This window comes from Falco punctatus (assembly GCF_963210335.1).
Source record: "Falco punctatus genome assembly, chromosome: 1".
Taxonomy (NCBI): domain Eukaryota; kingdom Metazoa; phylum Chordata; class Aves; order Falconiformes; family Falconidae; genus Falco; species Falco punctatus.
In genome coordinates this window covers 40,571,463-40,598,028 of record NC_137580.1, presented here as the reverse complement: position 1 = coordinate 40,598,028, position 26,566 = coordinate 40,571,463, and the positions used below count along the sequence as shown (strand labels likewise).

Genomic DNA, 26,566 nt, shown 5'->3' with positions numbered 1-26,566 from the left:
TGGGGCATCACCCCCAGGGGAAGCCAGCCATGTCCTGCATGAGCATGGGCTATCCTGAAGGACCAAAACTGCTTTCATGCAGCAAAGGGCTGCCTGGCACGACCCTTCAGAGGTCTGGGTAGATGCTACCAGCCTTCGTTGCTTCTCCATGCTGAGTCCTCTGAAGTCACCTCCTCTCCTGTGTGCTTCCCCATTAAAGCTGCCCTGTAAAAGACGCGGTGACCGATGTGGAGAGGTGCCAGATAAGCTTTCCTGCAGCTGATGGAGGGCTGGATGCCAAGTGCTGGCGCTCCCAAAGGAGGCGTTTGGATGTTGCTGTACAGTTTGTCCTCCCAAGGAGGCTTGGAGATGAAGCAGGAGAGGAGGCAGCACAGCGGGAAGCAGCAGGCAGGACACAGGGCTGGAGGCAGGGCACAGTCATTGCCTCTGTGTTCCCACGGTCCAGTGCCAACTGTAAATGCACACAGCTCCTGCCCCAGGCCACCGCTCTGGGTCAGCTTCACCTGCTCTCTGGCTTGCTGCTTCAGCCTTAGACTTGGCCAGAAACAGGCTAAAAAAGCCTTTTTAAATCTCCATAAACTTTCAGATCTCACCATAAATCTTCAGGGATGACAGCAGGATTGTGGAGTTGCCCTGGTGGGATGGGATCCATTGTTGCCAGCATCTGGGGAGCCCACAGCACAAGCCAACTTGGAAGACAGAGAGATCTTTTGTTCAAAAAAACCATAATTTCTCCCAGAAAGCACTTAGCAGGGCTTCTCAGATTACAATATGAACAGGCAACTGACCCCAGCCCTTGACTCCCCTCCATCTCCCTGGGCTACAGGGGGAGCCGACACACTGCACGTGCACACCGACCAAAATCCGGGTGAGATGATCTCCAGCAGATTGCACCCCATCCACCCCAGAACTCCAAGCATGGCCGAATGATCGCAATGTGAACCCGAGGATGGGAGATCCTGGACTACCTGCTGTGTACAGCAATGGGCGCATTCTCCATACTGCATCGCAGCTCCAGGGCTGCAGTGCTGGTGGTCCCCACCTCCCTCCCATCACTCTGCAACTCATGGTTGCTTCTCTGTTTTGATGCCTGTAATGCAGTGATGAAGAACGGTGGAGTAGTTGGTCCCTGCACTGAAATAAGGAGAAGGGTGCCTCTATATCTGGAGAGAAGGCCCATGGTACAGGGAAAAGGAGACTGGAAAGAAGCACATCCAAGCTTTGATGAAACCCTTCAAAATTTCTATGTTTTAAGGAAAAGATTTCAGATTTTAGAAACTGCTTGGGTAGGATGCAGGAAGGACTTGGAAAGATGACTGGAGTCCCAACACCAGTGTGTTGATCTCACCATGGTGGAAAGCCATGAGCAGCCCCAGCTCACTGTCACCCTCTCAGGATGCTCAGCCATGTGTAGCCTTGGTGAAGCTGCTCCCTTTCCTCAGTGCGTTTTGGGGGCCTTGGCTGTCTGGGAGGCATCACTATCTGGTTCCTCTGGTGGGATCTCATTATGTGATGAGCTGAACATCTGGATTAAAATAGATCAAATGGTCACTAAATCCTAAATAAACCTGAGAGCTCAGCAGCAGCCATATGCTTCCTACTGACAAGCTTGAAAAAATCTCTCCTTGCCATTACCTCACACTGCATGAGACGTTTTGTCCTCCTCCAACCCAGCTCTGGGAGCAAACCTTCCTGCTCCTCTGCCCCAGCTGCCCCTGCTCTGGCCATCCTCTGGAACAGTGGCCAGAGGATCTTCCTAGACAGGGATGTCTGAGGGCACACATCATGCCTGAGCTCCTTTAACTAGAAAATGGGTGGGCACGCAGCCCACCGTGCAAAAGATTTGGTGATAGTAATTAAGGGAACACTAATAATAATAGTAATCCAAGGGAGCTGACAAAGAAAGAAACCCACAGGTTTGTTGTTTAGCATTCATGCTTGGCTTGGACAGGGGCTTAGCCAGCAAAAATCTGGTAGCAACACAGTAAATATTAATGTTTTGTTGCCTGTATCCTTTTGGGGCCAAGAGGAAGCTGGAGGTCTAGTGGCCTCCAAGAGCAGCTGCTTCTTGGTTGGAAGATTGGAGGGTGGGATGAAGCCAAGGGCATTGCAGATGCAAGAAGTTGCAGGACCTGCACAGATGCTGCTCCTGCCTGAGCATCACAGGCTGCCTCTGCGTCGGCGCTGCAGCCTGCTAGGGCAGGAGAGGACACCCTGCCAGCGGCCCCAGCTCCACTGAGGCTGGGTGTAGCTGGCTCTGCAGATGCTGCACGTGGGTCCAAGCATCGCTCCAGGGAAGACTCAGGGATGTAACTTTTCAAAACTGCTTTTATGGCCTGGGAACGCAGAAAATAAGGTACAGCCATTGCCTTTAGGTCCTGAGCCTTCCTGAGCTTAGCTTGGCAAGACAAGGGCTAAGGTCCTGTGAGGCCATGGTGGACTTGTCTCAGCTGGAGCTTTTTTTAGCTGATTTTAGCTGTAACAGCGTATTGCCCAATGGTCAGATAACCGTTGCTGGCTGTGACAGCCAATCTGCCCAGCTGTCAGGCGACAGGCATCAAGTGTTAGCTAAACTTTTTGCAGTTGTGTGGTTTCACCCTAAAAACATTTCTGACCAATAAAGGTCTGGAAAAAAAAAAGGGATCATTATTGTCATGGTTTAGCCGATGTGTTGACTGGTAAGACAGAAGTGCCAGCAGCAAGCTGCTTGATGGGGTATGAAAATAGCACCCGTGACCCCCAGCACCAACCATGGCAGCACTCCCACCCTCAGCACCTCCAGCAAAAAACCTGGGGTGCTGGTGATTTGCCACAATGACTCTGAGGAGGGGTGAGCACAGCACCAGAGATGGGTGGAAGTCTGTGTATAACAATTGTAATTGCATTACTAATGGGAATTAACAGTAATTGGATATTTTGAATGCTTTGTGTCCGTCTCGTTGCAACGAGGCTAACAAAAATGACTTGCTTTCTTGCGAGTCGGTTGTTAATGAGCCTGATGCTGAACTCCCTGTTCTGTGCATAAAGTCAGCTCCCTTTCTGCCTGCTGCTAGATTTTGAGTGTAACACTTCAAAGATAATAATCTGGAAATGGCATCGGCTGCTATGCATGGAAAAATCAGGACAGCCCGTGACCTAGGCTGGCTGGAGAAATTCCCTCCTTCTCTGCCTCCTTCCCCCTCCCAGGACCTGGTTTGAAGGAGAGGAGGATGATGGTGTCTGAGCTGTGTTGGATCAACCATTTATTATTTGTTAATAACAAGATCAAATGGGAGCACAGAGGTGTCCCACTGGTGTTCTCTTCCCTCCATCACCCATAGGCACAGTGGTGCCGGGACATGACTGAAGATGAAGGATGCGCGTGGCAGCCCATGTGCAATACTTCAGAGGGGCCAGATCCTGCTGGGGGAGATCCGAGGGCCCAGTTTGGGTTTGCCGATGCCTCTCAGCAGAGGGAAAGACCAGATATTCACTGCTGGAATGCACAGCCCTAAGGAACCAGCCCTCCATGTGCTGAGACATCTCCCCAGCCTGCCCCAGCTTCCCAATTTTTTTCATGGAAAAGCTTTTTTTGCTGTGGAAGGGGTTGGTTGTCCTGTGATAGCATGGGATCCACGCACTTCTTTTTCCTTCTGGGTGAGATCTCATGATTTTGCAGGCTGATCTCCTGATTCTTTCAGAGGGGAAGCAAGGGGGCAGGAGAGGAAATGACATACCCCGGGTGGGGATTGCTAACCCAGGAGCCCCCGCAGGCTTTGTTTCAGCTGGCAAATGCCTTCCTCCCCCCTGCCCTGCCTGCCTTTCTTTTTACATCCTGGGAAAAGTCTGAATTTTGGGCCAGGGAAAGCGCTGGGAGAAAAAGCGGGGCGGTGGGGGAAGGGATGCTCTGCGCGCACCGCCTCTCCCGCCTCCGGTCCTGTCTGCTTGTGGCCGATCCTTCGCCGCGCAGGGTGATGGTGATGTGCAGTGACACTTGGCTGTGCGGAGCGGGGAGACAGCAGCCCCCCGCCAGCCACTCCCCCTCCCACAGCGCCGGGGCTGAGCCGACATCGCCCGAGGAGCTGCTCCCACGGTGCTGATCAGCACCCCGCTCCCTGTGTCCAGCCCTCCAGCTGGGGGTGAGGCTGCCTGAGGGGTCCCGGGGGTCGGGGCTGTGATGGAGGGAGTGGTAAATGGGACCTGGTGTGGCAGGGCTGGAAAAAAGCCTCCAGCCACTTGCTGGTGAAGAATCGTCCCTTGGATGGGGCTGTGCGGTGCTGGAGGGCAGGAGCATTTCTGAGGCAGGGACTCATGTGGCTTGCGAATTTGGGTGGTGGGCTGGGGGAAATGTACTCAACAGCTGAAGGTGGAAGGTGCCCGTTCAGCCTGACTTCACCTCCTCATGACTTAAATGCAAGCAAGGCTGTCCCTTCTTCGTCCCCAGCCTCCCTTTCTCCTCCATCCCCAGCCTCATTTTCTGCATCCCCAGCCTCCCTTTCTCCATCTCCAGCCTTGCCTTCTCCAACCCCAGCTTTCCTTTCTCCATCCCCAGCTTTGCCTTCTCCATCCCCAGCCTTGCCTTCTCCATCCCCAGACCTCCTTTCTCCATCCCCAGCCTCTCCTCCATACCCAGTCTTGTCTTCTCCATCCCTACCCTCTTTTTCTCCACCCCCAACCTCCCTTTCTCCATCCCCAGCCTCTCCTTCTCCATCTCCAGCTTCCCCTTCTCCATCCCCAGCTTCCCCTTCACCATCCCCAGCTTCCTCTTCTCCATAGCCAGCCTCCCAGCTCCTTCTGCTTGGGAAAAGCTTGATGTTGGCTGTCACATGCTGTGCTGCCATGGGCTTGGCTTGGCTCCATAAACCCCAGCCCTACAGGAGACCAAGCTCTGTGCTATGGGGCTGAGCTCGGGAGCAACCCTCTGCTTCAAAGCCTGGAGCTAGGAAGGGAAAGAGGGGGAGGCTTCATGTCCCCCCTTCATAACCAAGTTCAGGGTGGGGGGAACCTTAAAATCCTGTCTGCAGCAAACAGGCCTGATTTCTCACCCCTGGATCAAGAAGACACAGGGCAAGGGACATGACCTAGTTTTTGATGGCAGCATTTAATATTTCCCCTGCAAGGCAAGCCAGCCCAGCTTCCTCTCCCTCCTACTTCTCGGCCAAGCAGCCAGGCAGGGCTGGCCCACTGCCTTCCCAGGGCTTAAGAGCTCATCAGCATGGGATGGAGGGGAAAATGTGATTGTGCAGCCTCATCAGGCGCCCAGATGTGCTGCTGATTCATCCGCTAATTGCATAAGCCCCGGGAGCGGGATGCGCTTCCAGCCGCTTGCTCCATCAGGAGCTGTGCAGGAAGCATCTGTTTCCTACTTGTTGTGCACCGGCACAGGGGCTGCATGGAGGGACCACCCTCCGCATGGTGGGGAGGAGGAGAGCCCGTTGCTCAGGCTACAACGCGGGTCAGGGCAGAGGGCTCGGGATGGGGTGTGGCACCTAAAAACCACCGCAGCAAGGTGCAAAGGACCTGGAAAAGAGCACCGTCATGCTATGGCTGGTGGGAACCAGGTGAGCAGATCCAGAAGCACTCAAGAATGGCAGCCAAAGGTGGCCAAACCAGTCCTCCCAGTTCAAAATGCAAAGGGGTGTTTTGCTGGCCTGAGTGATCCAGTGGCCCTCGCAAAGGGACAAGGGACGAATCAATACGGGATTCTTCATGCAGTTGTTCAGGTAATCGTGTGGATATAATTTGATTATTCCTTCCTAGATGTTTAGCATCACAAAGGGAAAAGCTGCCTCCAAGCTGAGCCCTTTGAGGCACCATTATTGGACTGGTCTGGGGGGAGAAGGGTCAGAAACTGGGCTGGAGAAGCTGCAGCATGCTTAATGGCATTAAAAATACCTGTCTCAGCCCATTGCTGTCTCCCCAGGTCCTGCTGTGCCTGTGTCAGGATTAAAGCAGACTGCCAAGTGCGCATGAGAGGTCCTGTGTTTCCTTGCCACAGTCCAGGCATCACAGACATCCCCAAAGCTTTTTAAAATTTCCTTTGAAGGACCTACTTACCTTGGTCCAAGATCCCAGAGCTCCCCTTGGTTCACCCCGTGCCTCATCAAATGAGTATGTATGTGGCCAGACTTGGGCAGCTCCTGGCACTGTGTTTCCAAATGTGGGGATCAACCTGAACCACCGCGAAGGTGTGTGAAGGCTTACCAACCCATCATTCCCCCAGGTCCATGAAGGGGACCGTGGAGCACTGTTAATTTAATCGGCATTATCTGGATGTGAAATATTGTCCCAGCAGCAAAAAGGTTGGGCCCTTCTGGAGCAGATGCAAAGCCTGGACACTGCCTTTTTTCCACACCATAGGAAAAGTCACTTGCTTTCCAGTAAAGGCACAGATGTTTACATAAAAAAACAGGATAGTCTTCTGCCAGGGGTAAACATTCCTCCTGGGGAGTGAAGAGGTTTCGGCAAGGCCCCAAAACTCCTGATCTGGCTTAGCAAGAGCAAATACTGAGTGATAACTGGGATTTTGCACATATATAAGGCAACAGAGGTTTTAGAGGATGACCTTGCACAAAGCAAGAACAGCATGCATTATTCTTTACCCAGGTAACACTATAAGGTGAGAATATTTGGGTGTATGCATTAGAAAACAGCCATTACCTTGCAAAAGACTTCGTCCCCACCTCCTGCACACCCATTTTCACACTCAGCCTGAGCTGCCGTGTGCCTCTGTCTGCAACTTTTGGCTTTCAGATCTTGCAGGCTAGTATTTATGAGGATGAGCAAGACCTTGGCCAACCCTTTGAGGAAGCCACCTGGCTATCTTATGGATAGCAAATCAGAATCACCATGTAAAGTAGAAGGCATGTGAACATTGAATTTGGACTTAGCAAAAGGGGAAAAAAGGACAGGAGCTGGTGGGTGCACATGGGTAGGAGAAGGTGCTTCTGGGCTGCTGGAGGGAGGAAGGATGCTTTTCTTGCAAGGGGAGTGAAGGAAATGGCTCAGTGAGTCATTCAGGACCCAGAGCGGTGTTTGCCTAAGCTGGGGGTTTAGCACGATTGTAAGCAGCTTTAGGAGCAGTGAACGTGGGAGCAGCACACACAAAAAAGTCAGGAAGGGAAAACAAACAGTGTCAGTGTTATATACACACAGTGCCAGTGGTTATAGAAGGTATCAGAGCGTTGCTGAAGTGTCAGCCAGCTGCTGTGTGCTCCCCAGGGTCTTCCACCACCCCAGTGATGCACAGATGGTCTTTTGGTTCATCCTTATCACATCTCATTAAGAATTTCAGGGGAAGATTCGGAAAGGAGTAAAAGAAAGTTTAAAGGTACGTGATAGCTCCTGTTGGAGGGACAGCAGAGGAGGGTTTGAATGGAGCTGGGCAACTGAGGGTGGCTGGAGAGTGGACAAGGGACAACTTTGCTGGACCGTCTGTCAGGATACCAGAGGCAGGGATTAAATGAACCACCAAGTGACACTAGTGTAGGGCAGGCTCAGACAGAAAAGGGAGCTGCTGCCCACAACGTGTTCAGGTAAACTGGGGAATTGTTGCTGCAGGGTGCAAACAAAAATAGTTTACATGGATCCCAATACTTCAGCACCTTTAGCAACCCAAAAGGCTCTTCCAGCCAAAGACCCCTCTGCCTTAGGAACTGTCTGAATTTGAAGTTGTTGGAGACTGGGAAGGAATTCCTCCACATGGGCTTTATTTTCTTTCCCCCACCCCTACTTCTGTGGCTCACAGAGGTAGGCTGCTGTGCTAGACAGGCCATTAGCTGGATGGTCCATAGGATGGCTGGTCTATAGGATGAACAGGCTGTCAGGCTGTTCAAACTGCCCCAGTTTGTCCACTCTTGTATTGTAGGACACAGAGGGCATGCGGTTACATATCTAGCTGCTGTCCTGAGATTTGACCCCTTTTTTGGGGGGCAAAATTCCCCCAAGATCTTCCTCACTCCAGTGTTCAGGAGAGCCACCCACCTGGGTGAGTCTCACCTGCTCCTCCCAGCCCAGGGCATTGTCCATGGATCTGCTGAATCTGGAGGAGGAATAGGGAGACAGTCCTGGGAGAGGACTGGCTCAAGGTCATCCCAGAGGCTGGCTGTAGGGCTTGGGCCCTCCTTCCTTAGCAATGAACCCACAAGGCACCAGGTCCTTCAAGGCTGGAGCCTGGAGAGGAGCAGCAGGTCAACCCCAGCACACCCGCAGCAAATACCGAAGCAATGTTAGCAAAGTTCACCAAAGGGAGCCAGGACAACATGTGCTGCAGCTTGTCTCGTAGGGACCCACTCCAAGAAAGACGCCCTGAGCCTGCCCTCTGTGCTTACTGCTTTTTTTCCATACTTCTATTTAAAAGATTTATTTCTCTGGCTGGAAAGTTTGTGCAACGGCTTTTGTGCTCAGCCACGGCTGTTGCATCACGCTGCTGTTAGATTTGGCCAGCACAGCAGAACAGCAATAAGCATCCTGACTTCATCTGGGTTGCTTGCCTCGTGGTGACACCCATAAATAGAAGTGGGTTGGAGAGAGGTGGGGACAGGTGCGTGGACACCCAGAACAGCTGGACCAGAAAAGTCCTCTGGCTTCCTTGTGCCATGTCCACCCCTGGGCTGCAAGTGCTGGCTCTCATTCAGAGACTGGTTAATTATAGAGAGAGGTGATAAATAAAAGATGATATTTGTGGGGTTTTTGCCCTCTGGCCCACAGATCTTCCTTCCTAAAAGGGAAATGCATGATCCCATGACTTCAGGAGGTCTGGTGTCAAAAAATCCAGCAGACAACACCTTTTATAGGATGTGGAGAGCAGAGACTCGACTGTACACAGTCAATGGAGAGCCTGTAGGTCCATGAGGACAGAAAATCGATTGCAAAATTTTAGAGCAGGGGTCCTCAAACTATGGCCCGCGGGCCGGATACAGCCCCCCAGGGTCCTCAATCCGCCCCCCGGTATTTACAGACACCCCCACACCCCCCTGGCCGGGGGTTGGGGAGGGAAACCAAGCAGCCGCAGATGACTGCCTGCCACTGCATCCGCGTGCCAGCCCCCTGGTTAAAAAGTTTGAGGACTCCTGTTTTAGATGTAAGAGGTTACCTTAATTCCCCCTTCAGGGCCATCACAGCACAGGGCAGGTTGTCCTGGGAAGGTCTCTCCACCATGTCAGTGTAAGTATCTGTCAGATCCTGATGAGCTCTGCTCCATGCCTCAGTTTCCCCAGCTCCAGAATAGGGCAGAGATAGACACAGTGTGTGCCAAAAAAATCTGCAAAAACATCTTTGGTGGAAAGTGACGGAGTTTGCTCCACAAGAAGAAGAAAAATAAATTCTTGGGAGGAGACGTTTGCTTTCCATGTGGAGTTTCAGTCTGTCATTCAAGCAGAGCCAAAAAAGCCTCTTTCAGAAAAGGCCGTGAAGATTTCCACCTCTCTAGCTAAACAGGAAGGTTTGTGTCCTCAAGCTTCCTAAGACCTCCCATTACTGCTGATGGTCTCTGTGGAGGAGAGGATGCCTCTGACCACCCGCCCTAACACATCTGCCACCCGGGGCCATCCAGCCATGCCCAGGAGGGCAGGGAGAGCCTTGTCTGAGCAGAACCCAGCAGAACAAATGGTCCCGTAACAATGGGGCAAATATAATGATGAGACAATAATCCCTTAATGATGCTAAAAGACCTGTGGGGCTTGTTGTGTTCTCCAGGTGGCCACTTTGCCTTCAGTGGCTGCTCCTGTCTTGTCATACAGTGCTTCCCAACTTCTACCCTTTGCTCACATTAATGTCCTCACACTGCTGTTTTCTTCCCGCGGGAGCACCTTTTTGAAAGCAGGCTGAGAAACTGTCACCTCCCTGCTTGTTGGGTGGAGGGAACGGACACAGAGCTTTCTTCAGCATCAGTTTTTTTCCCTGAAAAGCTGGAAATACAGTCCTCACCCAAAGCTAAAATGCTCCTGATTGAGTTACCCTTTCCTATCCACTCCCAGGGTGCAGCATCCCTTAGAAAAAAAGGGATGATACTGCCAAAAAGGCAGTATTGATGCACTTTTGGTTGAGTATCAGCTTCAGCTCTTTTGAAAAGGGTGGAAATGCCTCCTCTGCAGTGTCCCAGGCCTCTTTAAGCCATCCAGATGTGCTTCATTTCCAAGCCACCACCTGCTTTGGAGTGTCCTGTGAAATCTGGTCTCGTACTTCATCCCTTTTTGCTGCTTTGTTACCGGATCCCATTTTCACGTGGAGGTTTTTCATGACCTTCTGGATGCTCCCATGCATGTTCTTGGCCTCAGTGCCTGGGTGGGATGAGTCAAATGCCTCCTGCCTTTTGCTTCCTGGATAGAGGAAGGATCAGGAGTGGGAATCAGGTCCTGCTTGGTCGAACACAGACTTTTCCTCCCAAAAAATGACCTCAGAGGATCGAGTCAGGTAGTGGGCAACCAGCTCCTTGATGGTGAGAGGAGATGGGGAGAGGGACCAGGCAGGCAGGTAGAGGAGCAGACACTGCTGTGGCTGGTTTTCAACCTTCCCGGAGCCTGTTGGGTAGGGATTTTATTAATGCTAAGAGCAGCTTGGCTGCGTGCATGTGGAGCTGGCACCCATCTGCTAACACCTGGCCTCGGATGAAATCATCGTCCTGCTGCGGGGGGTGGGGGGAAGCTGATTCACTTTGTCACGAGTCCTAATTAGACACAACATGCTGCCTGATTAGCGCTCGTGTTTGGGAGAAAACACTCAGCTGGTTAGTGGCCCACGGAGCAGCAGTGGATGGAGGCAGAGGAAAGCCACCATCCCTCCTGGCCAGTGGGGCCAAATCCACTCCGGACAGTGTGGCTGAATCTGGGTAGAATCAGGCATGGACCCCCACATCTGCTGGGACACCTGACACTTCTGGCCTCATTTCCATGCCTTTCATGTGCAACCTTACTCATCTCCTTTGCTTCCCATCCCATCCTATCAGATCCCATCCCACCACAGCCAGGAGGGGGTCAAGGAGCTCATTTTTTCATGCCCTGGCTGTTGCTGGACCCTGGTTCCCTGCCACAAACCACAGAGCCAAGTTTTCAGGGATTGTTGAGCTGGCTGAAGACAGACAGTGTTTCACTTTTGGTTATTTTTAGCCCAGTTCCCTAAGGAAACCAGATTTCGCTCTCCGTGGCATCGCTGCCCGGCCACAGCTGGGGCTGGGTGCCCTGAGCCCAGCCTTTCCCTGGGGCCTTGGCCAGGGATGAGGGAGAAAAGCTGAGGTGCTGAGTGATGGGCGATCGCTGTCTTCCAGCAGGCACCTTGGCCTCGCCTTCACAATGATGTTCATTGCAGAACAAGGTTTCCCAGGAAAACTATTTAGCATTAAAACCAAAATTGTTGTCATAAAAGAAATGTGAGGCTATGGGGTTTTGTCCAACAACATCAACCCATCCTGAAATTAGCTATAGTCAATACCCTCTGCAGCTTTATTAAAAAAATAAAATAAAATGGTATTTGGGCGGGGGGAAGCAGGGGGTGGATTCTATTTTTTTTTTTTTTTTTTTTTTTTGAATGAAAAGCTTCCCTGCAGTGTTTGGCAAGCATTGCAACCGGCCCTTTTCATTCATATCCCCACCGGCTTCCAAAACATGCGGATGCGAACAAGCCCATCTCGATTCAGCAGAGACGGGACCTGCTGCAGCCTGCTCAGACGGCAGCATCCTGTGGTCGGTGAAATACTCAGGGGGTTCACCGTGACCCCCATCTGCCCTGGTTTCCCGTTAATTATAGCAGCATCACCAGCTGGTAGTGTGCTCCCGGCCACGTGGGCTGCTCCATTTCCAGATGCATGGGGAAGCTGCCGCCACCCCGAGTACCTGGGACTGCAAAGAGTCGCTGCTGGAGGGAGCAGAGCATCATACCCTGGCAGGCAGGACACGGGGAGACAGGCAGACCACTGGTTTCTATGACAACCAGTTCAGGTGTCACTGACGGAGGGGATGCAGGTGGGGATGCCTCCTGGGGCAGGGGACCAGAGGATGGGGATGTTGCATTGCCACGGATTTGCATTTTGCAGTGCAGCGAGGAGATGGCAGCACTCGTGCTCAAAATCTCCTCTGGCAAATGTCAGAGCGAAGCTGGGAATAGTCTTACACAGCTTGTTTTGTTTGGCTAATCTCAGCAAGTGAGCTCACTCCTGCAAACCTAAGGACGTTGTGTGACAGGAACCAGCAGGGCTGGGCAGGTGGAGCCAGACGGGCATGGGGGATGCGCGGACCGTGTCCTTCACACTGGGAAGACCCCTTTGCTTCCTGGAACCTGGTGGGACCACATGGCCTTTCCCCAGCATTGGCTCCAGCTCGCCAAGCCCCACAGCCTCAAGGAGCCTCCAGCTCCCGCTGGGACTGTGGATCTTAATAGCTGCCTGAATCTGGGCCAGAAGGTTTTCCTAGCTGCTAACAAACCCAGACACTCTCCTGGGAAGGTGGAGAGGGAGGAAAAGAGAAACAGAGACAATGTCAGGCTCCAGCACAGCCTTTCTTTCAAATGCACCTGGTTTCTTCTGAGGTTCTCCTCTTTCCCTTTGGCCTCCCTTGGACCTGCCCTGCTGGCATCCCATCTTCACCTGCTGCCAGAGACACTGCAGGATCCATCCTCTACCTGAGGGACCTTTTAGACTCTGTGGTGGCACAGGTCATTCCCATCCTGATGGGACATCATTTTTTCAGGGTCCCTGTTCTCTGTATGTTAAAGTTTCTATTTAAAGCTATGAGCTGCTGGCAGAGGAAAGAGCCATGGGAGCCCAGCTGCAACTACTCAGTGTAGGTTTTTTCCTCACGTAAGGTGTATATGCACCTTAAGAACATGCTAACTTGAACACCCAGAGTTGGAGTGGAGGGCTGTGGTTCCCACCAGCCAGTGTTAATCCCTGCATAGGAGGAAAACCTCCTTGTGCTCCCTTCTTCTGGCCTGGGCTCAGTACAGATGCTGTCAAGCTCAAGATCTGATGTTCCCCCTGGAGCTGCAGATAACTTTGTCTATGGGTTGGGGGAGCAAAAGGACTCCTTGCATGAGTAAAGTCCTCTGCAGGAGGTCTGTCTGCCTTGGTTGCATGTTTCTGCTGTGTCCAAGATCGTTGTCTGGACTAGACCAGGGTCTGGTCTTGGAAGGAAGGTTTGAGAAGTGGTGGTTGGTGATGAACCCTAGTTCCTATGGTCTACCCTTGGTCCTTGCTGTAGATGAACCCTTGGTATGTGATACGTGTAGTGGCCCACTCCATTCTCATTACGGAACTGATGAGACTTTTAGGTGTGTGTTTCTGCGTTGGGATTTTTCCTTTTCTGCTCTTCTGCACAAAGAGGAGGCCCAACAGGCTGAGGGAATGCTTCAGAGACACTTCCAACATCCATGGTCCCCTTTGGTCCGAAAGGCTGGGGTTATCCCTCAGGTGGGTTTCAAGAACAGGATCTTGTTCCTTGGAGGCAGTTGGGATGACCTGGCTGTTGTTTGTACAGCTCATCATAGCTTAGAAAAGAAGCTCAGCCACTCATCACTTCTTACGCTGCTCTGGACAGTGGGGTGGACTATGACTTTTCCTGGCCTAAGTGACCTTCTAGCAGAGGATATCAATGTGCTTTGAAAATATCGCTGGTGCTTTCTGCTGTTTGCATAAGCAGTTTACTTTGTATTCTAGCTTTATTTCATTCTATTTATATTTACCCAAAATATCACCAAAGTATGCTGGTGAGTGGCAGTTCTCAAGGATGGCTGTGTATGTGAATAAACTTCTGCTAACTTAGTGCGAATCCTTTCTGCCAGTCAGACAAATAATTACAGAAGGGGAAAATTAGGAAAGGAAAAAAGAGCAAAGACATGCAGCATCTCTGGGGAATGACCAAACAGGCCAGGAGACGTGACCTATGCCAAGTGCCTGCTGTTTTGTGAGATCTCTGAGATGAAACGTGCTGCTGTGGTCGAACAGAGATGTGGCTTCAGTGCTTAGCTCATCCATTCCCCAAGATAGAGGATAACACAGTGTTTTCCAGTGTGTCCCGTGGGTAATGAGGGCCACTTTTCCAAAGGGCTGTGTTTGACAGGCACCCTCCCATTTCAGCTCAGCCCTGGGCCCCCACTCCCTGCCTGTGCTTCACTGAAGGAGTGCTGGTCTCTAGCCCAGCCGCAGTCATACCCATGCCTGCCCACGGACCCTTTGACCGTGACCTGGGTTGACTTCACAGCTTGGCCTCAGACCTGACTCATCACCACCAACTTGCCTGATGATCTGGCCTCTTGGCTGAGCATAGCCATCATCCATGGGCCTCTCCTGCTCCCCTTGTCCAGGTCCTGTGGAGCTGGGCACTAACTGGCGAGGTCCCTGCCCTGCCTCCGTGCCATCCCACTCGGCTCCTGGCTCTCCATCCCTTAGGTATGTGGCCTGGGACAGTCCACATCACACACTGTTGAGCTCATAAAACCTGCAGCCCATCAGAACTGTTAAAATTATAAAATGAAATAAGGTGGGAATAAGGTGGGACCTACCCAATGCTTGAACAGGAGACTTCCAAAGAAAATGTGGGTGTAAACCTTATAGAGAAGAAACCTGGTAGGAGCAATCTAGAAGAATCCTAAGGTTCCTGATGGCCCAGTGATGTGTGTTTTTCTATACAGCTGTATCTGCTGTGTCAGTCCATAGCTGGGACTTGAAACCACAGCAGTTCATCAGCCAGAGCCAGGGCTGGAACAACACAAGAGAAATGTCTGGTTATGCTGCATCAGGTCCTAGCAGGGTGACACCAGCATGGTCAGCACCTCTTGCTGGAGCTGCAGTCCCAAAGGGAAAGATCTAGCAACTAGAGAGCAGCCTCGGGACAGGTCCAGCTTTACTCCTGCTCTCTGCTGGAAGGAGAAGGATAAACCAGCTCCAGGGCTCAGCTTAAGTCTACAAACAAGGTGGAGAAGAAGTGACGGTGGTTGGCTTATCCTCACCAGCGCTGCAGGGACTAACGTTTGAGAAGGAGTTCTGAAAGCATCAAATTGAGCGGCCAAATGTAAAGTACTAAGGCAGCAAAGCAGCCTTGAAACCTTCCCGCAAATCCCTTTCCAAACACCTCCCTTGCCCTCCTTAACTATGAGCTATGCTTTGACTCCAAAGAATGACAACGTGTTCGCGCCAAAGAAGCCCTTCCCTGTAGCTTCTCAGAGCAGGTCTGAGCTGGGTCCCAAGAGCTCTGCTGCCAGAGCTGCCCATAATTCACCCCTCGTGTGAGTGGCATTAGTCACAGATGGAGGGACAGGTCCCCAGCGGCAGCGCGACATTACGTGCTGCCTAATGGCAAAAATTCAGTGTGCAAATAAACGGCAACAAGCATAATGATTTTCCTGCTGTAGGAGCTAGATTTTGTTAACATACATATTAGTGCATGTTAATTAGCTCCCACTGCTGCTCCTGCCACAAGCCTGGAGATGGATTATACCACATGTGCTAAGCAGCTTAGTTTGGGTGGTAGCACACTGGAAAGCAGGGAGCCAAGGGGGAGCAGCCAGCTTTCTCAACAATGAAGATCAACCGTTTACGAGACGCAGGAAGGGATCTAAGCTCACAAATGTTTCCCTGCTCTGGCTGCTCCATGCCAACAGCTGCTAGACTCAGTTGATGCTGCTGTAAACATCTTGCTGTCATTGCTGCCGTTTTCACTCCTTGGCACATCCAGACGCTGCACAAGTTTTGCAGTAGCTTTTCCCTCCTGCTAAAAGAAGTAAAAGAAAACTCAGTAATCTTGGCTAATTCAGCTGCAATACCCTGGTTGTCACCTCAATTGTATTGCTGTGATGCTGGGCAAGGAACAAAGTGGCAGGCAGCCTCTTTCAAGCTTTTCCCAGCCCTGGAAAGCTGGGAGATGGGCTGTTTGCTGGGAAGCGATGGCTTTCCCTAACCTTGTGGTCGCCCTCCAAGCTCTGGGGGATGCTTCGCTCCCGTTGCCATAGAGATGCTGCACGGGGGGGATGCGAGGTCTGCTGCTGCCATCTCCTGGAAGAGGCGTGGATCGCGTGGGGTGTTTTAGGAAGAGCACGGGGAGCCGGGGAGATGCTTCAGACAGAGCTCAGCCCTGATCTGGGCACCCAGGTACATTGGTATCATGCCGTTTGGACCTCAGTAGCGCTCACCTGCTGCCACCTCTTACGGCCAGAAGCTTGCAGAGCATCACCCACAATCAGCGGACTCCTTGTCAAATAAATCATTAACGATTCAAATGGCTGTGACCCCGAATCATGCCCCAACCTGCCGATGTAGTATTTTGGCCCCAGGTTTATCCTTAGTTAGCTTCACCCTAGGGAACTTTGGGCATGTCTTCTGCTGGACTGGTGTCATGGTTTAACCCTGGCCGACAACCAAGCACCATGCAGCCAGTTGCTCACTCCCCCTCACTCAGAGGGATGGAGAGGAGAATCAGAAAAGGAATGTGAAAGTCAAGGGTTGAGATAAGAAAAATTTAATAATTTAAACAGAATAAAGAGGTAAGTACAACAATAATAACAATAATAATAATACTAACAATAATAATAATAATAGCAAACTGGAAAGGTGGGGGAAAGGGGTAAAGCAAAAGCCGTGCATGCAAGCAAAGCAAAGCAAGGAATTCATTCACCACTTCCCAAGGGCAGGCAGGTGTTCAGCCATCCCCAGGAAAGCCGGGCTCCATCACACGTAACGGTTGCTCGGGAAGACAAATGCCATAATGCCAAATGTCCCCACCTTCCTTCTCCTTCAGTTTATATACTCAGCATGACGTCATATGGTATGGAATACGTCTTTGGTATTCCTTGGGTCACCTGTCCTGGCTGTGTCCCCTGCCAATTTTCTGTGCCTCTCCAGCCCTCTCACTGGCAGGGCCCAAGGAACTGAAAAGTCCTTGATTTAGTATAAACATCACCCAACAACAACTAAAACCATCAGTGTGCTATCAACATTGTTCTCACATCATAGCCAAAACACCAAAACAAAAACTGCTCGCTGCTAAGAAGAAAACTCTATCCCAGCTGAAACCAGGACAGTGTCTGTGAGGACACTGAAGGGTTGGTGAGGTCACCTCAAGGATGGAGAATGGCTTGGAGGTGACTGCTCCTGGAAGAGAAAGCCCTGAATCAGTTAGTCCCATCCTTAATGCGCTAATGGCAGTGGCAGCAAGGAGATACATGCAGTAGTACAGGGTGATGCATAGATCAGGCAGATGGGAGGGGATGGCTGTGAGGTTTAGCTGCGAGCGTGGAGGCAACACAGACAGTGAACGTGGGTTGTGTTAGAAGCTGCAACTGATCGTTGTTCCTCAGTGTTACCACCAAGAGCTGTAGCTTTTCTGCAGATGGCAAGTTACTCTCACCTTTCTGTCAGCAGGCAGCCCACAGAGGTCAGAGACCTCAGCCCACAGAGCACCCAGATGGAAACCTCGGCTGTGGCTGGGTCCCTCGTAGGGAAGGTGAGGTGGGTCAGGGGCCGGGCTGTTAGATGGCAGAGACCCAACGTGGGTCCCACTGTGGGGTGGCTGATGGGAAATGCAGCCTGGGTTTCTGTAGCTGGTTGTTATGGGACAAAATGACCAGAGCTGAAACACAGGACTGCTTGTGCTAATGGCCAAAATTGTTGCAGTATTAAATGATTTTAAATGGAGATAACCTGACTTTGTGCTGGGTTGTCATCACCCTGGGAAAGGCGTTCTCAGGAGCTGCTGTGCCCCCTCAGGATGTCCTCATCCCACCCTGGGGTTGACTTTGCAATGGAGCAGATAAGAGATGCTTACATTATTTGTGCTGCCAGATCAGCTTCGGCTTCAGCAGCACCTCCTGCAGTCCTTTCTGCAGTGGTTGCCCCATCGCAGCCTTTCCCCTTGCTCAGAGGCTTCCCCCCATGAGTCCCACTGCTCCCCCTTGGCCACCTGAAAATCCTGCCCTCCCCAAAGAGCTCATGCAAAGTGTGAGAAGCTCACACATGACAGCCCAGAGGAGCATTTTCCTAGCAGGAGGGTGGAGAAAGAAAATAAGTCATGCAAATATTCCCCAGCTCTTTTGGTGTGGGAGCCTGTCCAAAGGTACCAGCACAACCAGGGCACCCATGCCCCGCACCATGCAGCACCGTGCAGCATAAACATGACTGCGGTCCCCCCGCTCCTGATTCCAGATTGCCTTGCCAAGCTGAAATGAGGCCATTGTTCTGCTCTGTCCCCTGACCTTAATTTGATACTGGCAGAAATTTTCCTCTGAGGCAAACCAGAAATCTCTGTCATCTGCGGTGACCCTGGATCCACCTGACCAGGAGGTGTTTTAGGAGGAGATGCCAGGCCCTCCCACACTTCATGTCCAATTTGCCTCTGAGTATACAGTGTCATCCTTTCTGTAACCGTTTTGATCCTGCTTTTAGGTCATCTTAACCAAATTCAGGCACTAAAATGGTCTGAAAGAAAGACCAAAGGGAATTGTGCCTCTGCTGCCAGACTGCATCCCACAGTGCAGGTCTGCATAGGACTTTGTAGGCTTTAGAGACAACCATATCAGCCGGGCAAATTGCTATGCTGGATATGCCCAAAGGTCAGGTCATAGCTGTAAAAGTCCTGCTGTGTCCATTCTCTGTCCTCCAGAGTGGGCAGTCATGTACCTTGGCTGCCACCTCTGCCGCCACCCTGTACCTGAAGAAGCCCCTGAACTCACCTGGTCCCCTACTCACATTGGCACAAGAGCCAGGGAGAGATCGTCCACCTCAGCGTCAGCTGGCCAGGAGCACAACGTGTGGCTGAGCTGGGTGTCCTTGGACATGGACATGGGTTTGGATCCCATCCTGTGTGTGCTTCATTTATCTATTTCTCTCTGTGGGATGCATCAGGAGACCCAGGTGGGTTGAGCCTGTGAAAGGTTGGGAGCATGATTTACCCACAGGGAGCCGTGCAGCAGAAAGAGATTCTGAGCCCCCCCACAGCATCACATTGTCTGCCAGCTGCCAAGCTCAGATGCCACCTGGGAAACAGGAGGGTTCCCACCATCAGTTTCTATACTGGATCATTGGAGCTGGAGACTCTACACCCCTCCCACAGCATCCCACTGCCCCGGGGCCCTTCCATGGCTGCCCAAGGGAAAGAAAAATAACTCAGAGCACAGGCTGATGGGCTTCACGGCAGCCACTGTGGGCATTGGGGCTGGGCGAGGTCCAGAGTCCCCCTGATGGGTAGACATGACTCCTGTGGTGACAAGGGGAGAGGCTGTGACAGCAGGAGGCTCCTCTGGAGCAGAGACAGCAGCTGGGAAGCAGTTCAGGCTCTTCCATTGCCACTGATGAGACAATTCCAATGTCCTGAAACCGTGTGGGGACAATGGCATCTGGCCAAGATGCCCCACAGCCCACAGACTTAATGGCTTTTAATTTATTTTCCTCTCTGGATCAATGAGTTTTGGGGTTGCCTCTGCCGCCGGGAGCCTGGGCGGTGCCTTGGGAGAGGGCGAGGATTGACACCCAGCTCCACAGCACGAACCTGTCCCACACCTTTGGCTTCTCCCGCACCTTCAGCTTCTGAGCCATGCTCACTTTCACCCTCTGGTTCGCCAGCTGCAGCTGCGATTTCCACCCCTCCCTGGGGAATACCAGCACTGGGGTTTCATCGGGGAGGATGGCAATTAAAACACACAACAGGGACAAGCCCCTCCTTAAGAGAGAAAACGCCCCTTTCCTGTAGGTGATAAAAGAGAGGAAAACCACTCTCCCATGTCCAGAGCAATGTCTCCCATGTCTCCTGGCAAAACAGGTAGGATGGTTGTGACTGTCATGCATATTTGTGCCAGTCACTTGATTTTTATGAAGGCAAGGAGGACAGCAGTGAAGCCAGTGAGGATGCCAGGGAAACCACTTCCATCAGCAAGTGCGATAAGCTGAAATCCTTTGGGTGCAAGGGAACAACTTGCACTGCCAAAGGAGAAAAGAAAGAGGAAAGAACAGAAGGTGGAATAAATACAACAGGTGATGTGAACCAGGGCTGCTTCAAGTGCCTGAATGTAGAACAGGTCCCAGGGAGACCTTCAGGTCCCAGAGAGACCTTCTGCTTGCTCCTTGGGACCCTCCTTTCCAAAACACCGTGGTGCTGCTGCCCAGCGCCTCGCAGAACAGCTGACCTGGGTGGTCTGTGCTGTGTACAGGCCTGGGGAGGTATCCTGCCTCCAGAGCCTCCCTTGAACACTTTAGTCTGAATTTATTGATTTCTCTAGGCTGCATCCATCCCATCTCAGCATGTTCACTCACCACCCCACCGTGGTTTCTGCAGTCCCTTCGCTCTCTCTGTCACACAAGGCTCTGGCAGCTCTAGTTGTGCCATTTGCTGCCCGGGCTCCTCTAGTTCCCTCCAAGCTGCACGGCCATGGCCTCTGCCTTTGCTCCGAGCGGGCAGCACGTCAGTCTGTTTGGATCTCTCCCATGGACCGACTGATGGCCCCTTCTCAAAGAAGTCCACTGCCCTGCAGATCCTCCGCCTGGCACTGGCGTGGGTATCTAGGCCTTTCTCTTTTGTCTCTGCCTTAGCTGGGCTGTGATTTCTCACCATTTTCTGTCCATCCTCCAGTTCCTTTCTGGCCTCTGGTCTCTAGCTATCACCTTCTCTTCCAGTGGGGCCTGCTGCTCGCTTCATCTTGCTTCACGTTCCCCACCTTGTTTCTCCTCCCCTAGCTGGCCGCCTCTTTTTTTTTCTCACCCAAATTCATACTTTGAGGTTCGCTGTCCTTCAGACCTCCCGCTCAGCAGATACCCACAGCTTCTCAGCCATACATGCATGTGTACCTTCTGTTGCCTTCCGCCAAGCCCCCAGAACCTGGCTGAGTCCTTCAGGACCCTGTTTCCTCCAAGCCCCATTAACATTGCCTTCACTTCAATTTGCAGCCCCCAGCTCCCATTCCATGCATCTTTTCATTTATGAACTCCATCATTTGAGACCTGGTCAGTGACCCTAAATTGTACCTTTTGTTTGGTTAGAAAATGATGGAAATTCTCCATTTACCAGGGATTCAAGGATATCCATCAGTCCCTGAACACTTGACCTCTGGAAGAGTCAGTGAGACAACTGCACATACATACACATATATATGAATTTAACATACGGGATATTTCCAGGGCACTCATATAGAGGAGCTGCGAGGCTGCAGCCTGCAGAAGTGACTGGCAGAGATGACTTGCACATGCAAACCATCCGGGTAGAGAACATTTCAGATTTCCTGTGCGTGCATGGCCAGCTGTACGGGTGTCCTCAGCACATACACAAGATGCCTGAAGCTCAGTGCCTGGTTTTCCTGGAGGCGTGCATGGGATCCCCTGCATTTGGCACCTCTGATCTTTCCATTAGAGCTAATGCACAGAAATAGCAGCTAGATCCAGCTCCCATTATTTTCTCTACCCTTCTCTGTCCCTGCAGTGAAGTATCAGAAATTCTCACCTAAATGCAAGTCAGGCATGTCTGGAATAGCCCCAGCTCCCCGTCATCCTTCATGGATGGGCTCCCAAACCCTCCACTTTCTGTTCCTTAGACCTTGGGGTAATCAGAAGTTGGGGTAATCTGGGTTTCATCAGCTGGAAATGGCTGAGCAGGACTTTGGCTGAGGGTAATTGGAGGTTTTAGATGATTCCCCAAACCACTGTGAGTTGCCAGTGAAGCTCCTGGAGAGAAAGCCACATGCAGGATGAATGTCGAGGAGCTGCTTCTACTGCAGCATGAATGCTGCCAGCCAAGACCTGCACAAGACCCCACCTGCAGCGAGGACAGTTCGGGTCATTCACAGCACCAATGTGTACATCACACCCTTAAATCTCACCATTCTGGTTCATCTGCCCAGCAAAATCCATTGACTTTGAAGAAGCCACATTCCTGCTGGACCCAATTAATAAGGCATCTGATTAGTTGTCTGGGCCAGGTCCTCAGCTGAGCAGCCCTGAGCACAGCCTGGCTGGCTTTCAGGTAATGATCTGTCTCCAAAACAGACCCTTCCCTGGAGCTCCTCTGCTTGGGAGCTGCTTTTCTTTGCAGCCTCTCCTGTTGTTGGGGATTCAACAACTTGGGATGCCATCAGCAGCAGCTTCTTTGCCCTGATGTTCTGTGCGAGCTCAGCACTCGGGAGGCCATCAAAGAGCTGTGCAGGCACTTTCAGAAGGGGATGATCTACATCAGGCTGGGGGGGTTGTTTGGTGTCAGAAAGGGAAGCACAGATCTTTGACTCAGAAGGGAAATGAATCGGGTTACTGGTCAACAAATAAATGTGGGGTGGTTCCTCTATCTCGCCATCCAACCAGCCTGCCTCGGAACGAGAAGCCTTCTGAAGGGTGAAGAAGGCAGAGAAATCTGGACCGGGCGGGCTGAAAAGGGCTGGGGCACTGCTGCCGCCAGTCTGGTCCCAGCCCAGCTGGGGACCCTCCAGAAAATGGTTCCAGAAAGCGGTTTAGCTGCTGCCACTCTTCGTTTCACCATACAAACAGATATGAATTACTTGTCCCCAGGGAGAGAAAATGTCACACTTGACGAATACAGATGTGTCCATAGAGATCACAAAATGTTCCTTTATCTTTAGGGCAGGAAGGGGATTTTTCTTCCCCTCCTTTGTTTTGCTGGACTTTAACTTTTTTTTTTTTTTAAAAAAAATCACAGAAGATGAAAAGAATTAAAGTATCAGCTCTACGGTGCTGCAGGCACACAAATTCCCTGGATATCAGCTCTTTTGTGGGAATCTCTACATTCAAGCCATACATAGGTATTAATGCTCTGAATTTGCTTTTGGGGGTTTTAAAAAATAAATAAATCTGTGAATCCAGAACGTGGCTGTTCCTGTGCAGGGGGGAATATTGCAGCTTTGTGATTCACTGCCATCTTGTGATACTTGGCATTTTCCTAAAACGATCAACACACAATATCAATTAAAAAAGACCCCCCCAAACAACAACAAAACCCCAAATCTGTTCCTAGTATCCATAGTTACAGAGAAAACCTGGAAACCAGGAGGCTGATGGGCTCTAAAACTCCTATCACAAACAAATAAAATGAGAACTTGTGACATTTGTGGCTTTTACATTTCTATAACCTGTAAATGCTTCATAGAGACCATATCCTTTCATTGAAAAAGAAGCTGGAGTTTTCCTTGGTTAGATCTCACCTTGTGTGATATGAAGACAAGGTTTTCAATCTGATTTTTTCAGCCTATGCCTTCGGGTGGAACGGCAAAATTAGGACAAACTCGCTCAAACGAGCTAGTAATTATAATTATTATTATTTCTTCCATGTACAGCCAGAGTACTTGGGAGCTCTTGTGCTAATTCAGAGGAAAAACACGGTGGTAAATGCTGCATAACTCATAGGCAAAGTTTAACAGAAAATAGGGATACTCCGCCCCCACCCCGCCCTCCCAAGTCAAATACTAGGGGGATGTTCTAGCTTTTTAAAAATGATAAAAGTAGATCGGCCAAAGCAGCAGGAAGCAAAACATCGACACCATCCTGCCTCTAACAAAGAGGGGGAGCAGGAGTCCTGTCCTTGCCCAAAGCTAATTTTGAGGAGGGATTTGCATACAGATCAGCCCGAAGTGAAAAGCCTGGGCAGAGCTTAGCTGGGCGCACCGTACCCTGGTTTTTAGTCGTAAGGCAGAAACAGCTAACGCTCACCAGCAAAAATTGCCATGAGAAACTTCAGTAAGGGGTCACGTTTGTACACGGCAGGTACTCCAAGAAAGCAGTTACTGAAGCGCTTTTGAATTTTTATGAATTCAAAACAGCCAAACCCTACCCTGTGTCCCAGAATTTTCCTACTTTACTGTATTTACTATTTTACCAGTATTTTACTGCCCTGAATTTTACCGCTGTGCCAGACTGCTGTGGCTTAACCCCAGCTGGCAACTGAGCCCCACACAGCTGCCTGCTCGCCCCCGCCCCGCCCCCCCCCCCGCCCCCCTCCGTGGGATGGGGGAGAGAATTGGAAGGGTAAAGGTGAGAAAACTCATGGGCTGAGATAAAGGCAGTTTAACAGGGAAAGCAAAAGCCGTTCCCCGCTCCCCACGGGCAGGCAGGCTCAGCCATCCCCAGGACAGCCGGGCTCCAGCAGGTGTAACGGGGACTTGGGAAGACAAATGCCATCACTCCCAATGTCCCCCCCCTTCCCCTTCTCCCCCCAGTTTATATGCTGAGCACAATGATGGTATGGTATGTCCCCAGGGTCAGCTGTCCCAGCTGTCCCAGCTGTGCCCCCTCCCAGCCCCTTGTGCCCCCCAGCCTCCTCGCTGACGGGGCCAGGCTCTTCTCAGTGGTGCCCAGCGGCAGGACAAGGGGCAACGGGCACAGACTGTGACACAGGCAGTTCCATCTGCATGTGAGGGAGAACTTCTTTACCCTGAGGGTGGCAGAGCCCTGGCACAGGCTCTTCCCTGGAGACATTCAAACCTGCCTGGACATGACTGTGCAGCCAACTCAAGGGGCACCTGCTCTGGCAGAGCTGGACTAGGTGATCTCCAGAGGCCACTTCCAACCCTGACCAGTCTGTGAGTCTGTGAAAAGCCCTTGGCTCAGTTTAACTGTTACTCAGCAGTAACTAAAACATCCCTGAATTATCAGCACTGTTTCCAGCACAAATCCAAAACGTTGCCCCTACTAGCTACTGTGAAGAGGATTAACTCCATCCCAGCCACCACCAGCACACAGATGTGAGGGAGGGGACCAGACTAACACAGATGAACATGGCAGCCCGGTTTTGTACTTGACCCAGTAAAATTTTCCATAAGCATGTAGGGTGGATCGGTGCTGTGGACAAGTCAGGTCAAGCTTGTATCATCCCATGGGACAGCAGTTCCCTGCAACAGAGGGTCAGGGCTAGCTTTAAAGCACTGGGGAAGCAGGAGATGAGAGCACCCCACATGCTGATGGACCATTCCACCTCTCCGCCAGCATCCTCAGCTTCCATCCTCACCCAGGTCATTGGGGACATGGCACAGCACTCGTGGATGTCTCCTAATTTAGTGCCAGTGGGGATAACTGCCTGCCTGGGGATATACAAAATGTGAGTTATCACATGATTTATGAATTCTGACAAGTGAAATAATTTTTGGGGCATAGCCCTTAATTTCTTCCCCCTCCACTTTCACAGAAAAAGCATGAGCACAGACTTAAGCAGCAGCATAGGTTTACAATGCTTCATTTATAAACCATCTAAAGAAATGGCATGAAGTAATTGTATTCACGGTTTTCAAACTATCTTCTAAGTAGATTCCCAGAAAATATCATAATGCTCTTTAACAGAAAAATAAGTTACAAGTTAATAGTGGTGGCTGTTCCCCAAGGCATAGGGCTGAAACGGACCTGCGGGTCACAGCACCAATATCCATTTGTCCTTAGCTCTGTAAGCTATCTAGAAAACCTGAGCAAGTAAAATAATTTCTTCAAAGCAGAGCAGAGTTTGCTTCCACCGAAGTTTTCAGAAAATTTAGAAGCCTGTGGGTGCTTGTTGTTAGCCAGACTTTTTTTTCTCTGGCTCATGTAAGTGTCTGGCCTCTCAGTTCACATGCAGTGAAGATCACAAAGCACCCCAAAATGACAAAAGTGAGTTTTCCTGAACACTGAAACAATGCAATTGGTGCAAAGAACGGGAATGGCAATGCTAGAGGAGGACTACAACAGACACACTAGCTGCTGGCACAGCTACGTAGTCATAGACTGGGTTGGGTTAGAAGGGATGCTGAAGACAATCTTAGTTCCAACCCTCTGCCACAGGCAGGGACACCTTCCACTAGCCCAGGTTGCTCCAAGCCCCATCTACATATTACCCTGGTCACATCTTATAGTGGGTGATGTCACATCCGAGACTATAACACAGTGAAGCCAGATGACAATTAGCTCTTCCGAAGACCATCACCGACCTATGCTCCAGTTTCCACGTAATTAATTCCACAACCTCAGGAACAGCATGGCCACGGTCAGGTCCAAAGTGCAATGCTGGGAATCCCTAGTAAAGAATCATGGATAAAAGCAAGCACAGAGCCCCAAACCCTAGCATTAGGTATGAGCTCAGCACTAGGAGGGACCTACAGGTTAAATTCTGTCTCGCACACTGACAGACAACATGCAGAAAGATCTACAGAACTTGTTTGCTGACCCACATCTCACATGAAAGGGCTCGGTCTGGCTACCTTGCCTGCCTCACGTGCTTCACTTAATATGGAAACACTCTCCCAGAGCTCCAAACAGAAGCTTCTGGAGCTTAGGTAAGTCACACCTCTGAGGTGCTCATTAATGTCAGAGCCCTCTAACAGACATCAATTCAGCTTGTAATAAACACTTGGCTATCACTTTCTTCTGCCTAGCACCTCCTTTAAATTCAGCTTTTACTCAAGTCTTCATAGAGTCCTGCACAAACAACCCTTTTGGCTTTGGCACAGCCCTGTGAAACTTCGATAATGAAATGGTCTGGATTATTCTAGTATTACAAGATGCGAATCTTGGCCAAGCTAAGATACAGATGTGTGTACAAGACTGCACACACCATGCTAAATGGCAGGGCAGTTTTGTTGATGCAGTTGTACTAGCAGAGCAGAAGTAAGCTTGCACTGCACACCCGAGATGGTGTTATTTGTTAAATTCACAGAAACT

General features: G+C 51.0%; 1 protein-coding gene across 3 annotated transcripts in view; it reads right to left on the bottom strand.

Moving 5' to 3' along the window:
* The window catches only part of LZTS3 (leucine zipper tumor suppressor family member 3), a 95,706-nt gene extending 69,140 nt beyond the window's left edge, over positions 1-26,566 (bottom strand). For all 3 annotated transcript variants that reach the window (XM_080396696.1, XM_080396699.1, XM_080396697.1), the window contains exon 1: positions 1-26,566. This exon is cut by the window's left edge. The gene's annotated coding sequence lies outside the window, so the exon portion shown is untranslated.